This window comes from Centroberyx gerrardi, chromosome 19 (assembly GCF_048128805.1).
Source record: "Centroberyx gerrardi isolate f3 chromosome 19, fCenGer3.hap1.cur.20231027, whole genome shotgun sequence".
Classification (NCBI taxonomy): domain Eukaryota; kingdom Metazoa; phylum Chordata; class Actinopteri; order Beryciformes; family Berycidae; genus Centroberyx; species Centroberyx gerrardi.
Genome location: NC_136015.1, coordinates 25,845,127 through 25,851,126, shown reverse-complemented (window position 1 = coordinate 25,851,126; position 6,000 = coordinate 25,845,127). Strand labels below are relative to the sequence as shown.

Genomic DNA, 6,000 nt, shown 5'->3' with positions numbered 1-6,000 from the left:
ATGATTAATGTAGGAATGTTGTGCTATTTTTGATAATTTAGCTAGTTATTACATGAGCTAGCTAGGTTTTACAAATTCAGCCTGATTTTGGTGAGTTTGTTGTTGTCAAAGTGAGAGAGCCGTGTCTCTCTAGAGTGAGAGGTTTTTGTACGGCGGCTCAATGAGTTTGTATCACTGTGGTGGACTTTTGGTGGAGGAACCAGACTGGACGTTGGAAGTAAGTAACCTATCTCATGTTTTTCGTAATCCATGAGCTACATTTTAATGTGTTACATATTCAGTGTAATTTAGGAAAATAAGTATTCAATTTTCTATGTTGATATGTATTTTGTAAATGAGAAATTCCTTTCACCAATGAACAAACAATTTAATTAAATGAATCCAAATAGCCAATTTAATAATTATGAGTATTGGGCCAGAGGAGAAAGTATGTATTCCTAACGATTATTATAAAGTTGCTTCTTGAGGGCTTGTAGTTTTAGTTTTGTCTGACAAAGTGAGAGAGCCGTGTCTCTCTAGAGTGAGAGGTTTTTGTACGGCGGCTCAATGAGTTTGTATCACTGTGGTGGACTTTTGGTGGAGGAACCAGACTGGATGTTGGAAGTAAGTTTCTGCACAAATTTTGAACATCATATTATTTATTAAGGCTTTTATTCCTGTGTCTGAATTTTAGAAGTAGATATAAATATCCAGTGTGTTGACTTACATCACTTACAGTTAGCTTTCTTTTCTCTGTTTCTCTCCTTAACCATGGAGTCTAACTTACAGCTGCTTGACTACACTTTTGTTTTTACACATTGTAGACATACTGTGAAAAGTCAACAACTTGACCTTTAGAAAAGATGAATGAAAAACATTACTACTTTCCAAAATTGCTTTTTAATCTTCAATTTTCACTTAAATGATTGTTGACAACTTGTGAATATTTGAAAATGTAGACAAATGTCTTATTTTGTCGCTTCAAGTAGACGTACAGTTTCAAAAGCTATTTCAACATTTTCTAATTTTATGGTCATGTTTTTTTTTGGTTTATACTTTACAGAAACACAGAGTTATGTTTCAACAAACCTCAAGAAAAAAATCCTATTTAAAAATGTATTTGTAATCCAATTTGTTTGCAATTTTTCCAGTTTCTAGTTCAATTTAAAATACAGTTAGAAATGTTTGCTTATTTAGATGAGAAATTTTAAAATGTATCCAAATCTATGCTCCTTTTATTATGTAGTTTGATATATTCGTGGTCATATGAGGACTCTTTCTGTGCTGATATGCATGAGAGGCTTCTTAAAGGGAAGTGAAACAATGTGTGAGTGAGTGACTGGTGGAGCATAAAAAGCATGTGACAGAAAGTCCTTAAAGGGGAAAATGGACTCTCACACAGTAAAGGTGTCAAACCGCCCGGTGATTGATTGACAGCCGCAGCCTTCCTGTCCTCTAAGCTGATCGGTGTCTCCTAGGTGATGTCCGTCCCACCCTGACGGTGCTGCCCCCCTCCAGCGTGGAGCTGCAGCAGGGGAAGGCCACGCTCATGTGCCTGGCCAACAAGGGCTTCCCCTCAGACTGGAGGCTGGCCTGGAAGGTGGACGGCAGCAGCAGCAGCAGCAGCAGCTGGGAGGAGAGCAGGAGCCCCGGGGTGCTGGAGAAGGACGGCCGCTACAGCTGGAGCAGCACCCTGAGGCTCCCTGCGGACCGGTGGAGGAAGGTGGGCTCTGTGACCTGTGAGGCCACCCAGGGCTCCCAGTCTCCGCTCTCGGAGACACTGAGGAGAGACCAGTGTTCCCAGTCCTGACCTGACTCACTGGGACTTCTGCTACTGGTTTTACTCTGCTACTGCTCTCAGTCTGCACTCAGCACTGTAGTCTCTCTCTCTCTCTCTCTCTCTCTCTCTCTCTCTCTCTCTCTCTCTCTCTCTCTCTCTCTCTCTCTCTCTCTGTCACCAGACTCATTACATGTTTAAATAGTAATGTTGTCTTGCTTGCAGTAATGCCGATATTCTTGATACATTGAGACAATAAAGACCTTTTGACCAAATCAGTTTTTTCCATGGGTATTATTATGAAACTATTATTATAAAATTATTATCTTATGATGCTGTCTTAATTTCTCTGTATAGTTACATCTAGATAGAATCCAATGTTTTTAGGTTTACAGGATTAGGGTTCCAGAAAACATGTTGCATCTTTTTAATAAATCTACAAAAGTAGTAAGAGAAATTTCAGTATCAGAAATAAGAAGCCGGATATCATCAACGTAGAGGGATATAACGTTAGTGTGATATCTAGTTTTGATCCTTGAAACATTTAAATGTGAGCGTTCTGTCTCTGCAAAGGGCTCAAGCACTGAGGCAAATAAAAGGGATGACAACAGACACCCTTGTGTGTCCCACTTTCCAAGTAAAAGCTAGAAGACTTCCTTAAAAATGTAAAGAAAACATTATTGACAATGTTGTTAGATTTTCTGACGCTGATTAGAGCACAACAAGTCTAGTGTGTATTTGTGTTTGGACTGAACCAGTCTTCCCAATCTTCCAATCTTCTTCTTGGTTTGAGAGGGTGGAGAAGGAACAGCTGAATGGTTGGGAAGTTGACTTTCAACAGGTCAGAGGTCAGCATGGGGAGGTCAAACATGAACAGAGCTGGACTAACGGACATACAAACAGCAAAGAATATACATCTCTACTTACTAAATAACATCAAATGAATTATATTCAGACTCACTGGAAACTCACTGGTTCATATGGAATCTGTTCAACTGTGAGCTTCAGCGAATTGTTTGACTGAAACACAGTATGATTGAACAAAAATATAATATATTGATATTATCAATATACTGTATATTAACAATGTGGTTGAATTTAATAGTGCGTTAGATTGTCATTTCTGTTATTGCATAATTGTAATGAGTTTAATGACTTTAGGCTTGTTGAGTTTGTATGAGTAAGAGAGTTTGTTGAATAAAGTATGGTAAAATCAATATTAATCTCATAACATTAGGAATTAAATCTTAAGTTTTAGAGTTAAAAGAGTTAAACTTCTTTGATTAGAGTTGAATTTGTTGAGTTTATTTGACTGAAATATGTTCAGGATCTTGTAGCTCAAATATGAAAGGTCTTATTAATATATATTATTAAAATCACTATGAGTGTTTATGCCTCAAACTCTCAGGGAAAATATCCTTATTCATGACAGTTAAAATTAAATCGGTAACACTTTACAATAAGGGTACATTAATTAAGGGTTAGTTAATGCTTAATAAGCATTAACTAACCCTTAACTAACAGTTAACTAATGTGTCTGGTAATCATTTACTAATGGTGTTCATGTTAACTAAAGTATTGATTTATACATTATTTAATAGTGATCTTTAGAAATAATGAACTGCCCTTGTGGTGAGACCTCTAATGTTTTAGTTTCTCTGCAGCTGTTGAGTCAGATCAGTTCCTCTCCAGCTGAGGGAGGTTTTTGTACGACGTTGTATCACTGTGTGAACGGGAAGCTGTAACCCTGCTGACAGTAGTAAACTCCTGTATCTTCAGTCTGGACTCCACTGATGGTCAGAGTGTAGTCAGACCCAGATCCACTCCCACTAAAACGATCTGAAATCCCAGACTGACGGGTTGTAGCATAATAAATCAGAAGTTTAGGAGCTTCTCCAGGTTTCTGAAGGTACCAGCTGAGGTAGTTACTAACACTTGAACTGGTTTTACATCTGATAGAGACAGTCTGTCCTGGTTCAACAGACTGAGATTCAGGAGACTGAGTCACAATGATTTCTCCTGTTGAATCTAGAAAATATGAAAAAGAGGAGAAGGGTTATTGAGACAAATACAGCTTGGAGAAAGATGATCAATATCAAAACAGAAGAGTATCATTTCTTTAACATGGAGAATAGATGGAAGAAGGTAAATGCTGGTTGTTTCAGTGTTTCTCCATCATAGCAGAACATCATTCTGGTAAACCTGGTTGCATCCTGAAGCAAAGTTTTCAGAAGAGAGTCTCACCCTGAACAAGGAGCCCCAGGGTGCCCAGCAGTAGAATCTGTGACATCATCATTGTGCTGCCGGCGTGTCAGTGGCTCTGAAAGGCCTGGACAGCCACTGATCAACACTGGCCTCTTAACGGGTGGAGAGCAGAGAGGCAGGACTGATATGCAAACACACACACACACACACACACACACACACACACACTCAGAGTCAGTGAACTGTAGCTGTCCTGAGCATATCATGGTGTTTCCCCCTCAGTGCTGGGAGCATTGACTATTTAAATGATCCTCATGTTCATGAGAGTTTTTGCATTACTAGCCCAAGTTTCCATAACATGGGTCATAAATGATTTAGCTATATATTGAATTTGATGCATTGCATGGGTCAAGGTGACTTAGCTGGGTGTTTCTTTGCTGTATCTTTTAAATCAATGTATTTTATCATTAAATGTCTCGTTCTTGATGTTCTGAATGTTTTTTTTTCTTTTCATCTTTATTACTTTTTGAGCAATGATACTTTTTGCATTTTTATCCCAAATGACCTGCATATATTCTCTATGGAATTTGTTAGAGACCTTTGATGTTTTGCAATTTTTTATAGTCAGGAACATATTTTTTTTTACATGTAACATAATTTCACAACTCTGCAACAATACTCATGCATCTAATATATGTAAGTTATATTCTACTTTTCTGATGTCTTGTAATAGATTATGTTACATAATATTTACATATCCCTTACTATAGTGAGAAACAAATCTGTCCAAAGCTACTACCAAGATAGCTGTTGTGGATGTACTGTTGACATAACTAGTATATTAGAATGTAATAATTAGCTAGTTTAGAGATTTACTAATGTTGACAGGTGCACTTAAACCTTGTTATTTATTTAGAGATTGAATATTGCTCAGTTACAGTCACATATCAACTAATGCATCAACTGCTTTATGTGCATTTAAAATAAATACCTTTTCTTTTGTTTTGCTTCATCCTTCTGGTCACAATAGTTCCAGATATACAGCAGAAAGTGTCATAGATGCTGACTGAGGACCAGATACCAGATCAACAGATGCTGGATGAGGAGGCTATTGCTGGTCCTGATTCAGATTCTGACATTTCTGATGCTGCTGACTTGGACTATGAGAGACAGGGACAAGCTGGTTGTGGATCCACCTGAGAGTCAAACTCTCCTAGATAAACAGACAGAAGACTCTTCTGATGAGACTTCTGAAGAGGAAAGTCAGAATCAGTCTGATAGATCAAGTCTACAGGGGTTTTATCAGAGTGAGCTTCGTCCCTCTGAAGGCAGAGCGAGAACCCATATCATCCTGAGGAGCTTCCCAGACCTGCACCAGGACCAGCTGCTGTGTCCCACAAAGATGTCTGGGAGATGTTTCATCATTGAAGAGATGCTCAAATGCACCAATTTAGAGGTTTTGACACTCCTTGCTGGTGGAGAACAGAGCTGGGATTTGTCTATGTAGGAGATGATTTTAGATCCACTGCAAAATCCAGTGTACCAGACCACAGTGAGGCTCAACAGGTATAAGGATATCTGCTGCCTTTTTACGATTTTTATGATTTAATTGGCATGACATCTGCTGAAAAGTCCATTTCAAACATCGAAACCTTCCTGTATGATCCACATCACAGCTCAAATGCCTATTTTTTGACCCAGGTTATGTATTCTATGGGGTTTGAATGGGTTATGTATCAACTTAATAAAAGGTTTTAATAAATAGTCAGGGCGTTGTTGTCCTAGAAGAGACCACTCCCACACTCCCATCAGGATAGAAAAACTAACTACAGGCTTTTAATGTCATTTGTTTCCATCTATTCCTCTTGTTTTAGCCTTTAATTACGTTTTTAATTAAATTGTGGAATTATTATTGTTCATCTAAATGGTTTTGAGTCGTTGTTTTTCTATATAACTCTGTCTTTAAAAGTGATATTCAATGAAGTTTAATATTATTTATTATCAGTCCATGTCAGTAGAATTCCCCAACCTGTTTTCAG

The 6,000-nt window shown here is 38.0% G+C and overlaps 1 pseudogene; it reads left to right on the top strand.

The window, feature by feature from the left end:
* Positions 1-1,994, top strand: LOC144542855 (Ig kappa-b4 chain C region pseudogene; annotated as a pseudogene).
* The last annotated feature ends 4,006 nt before the right edge of the window (positions 1,995-6,000 follow it).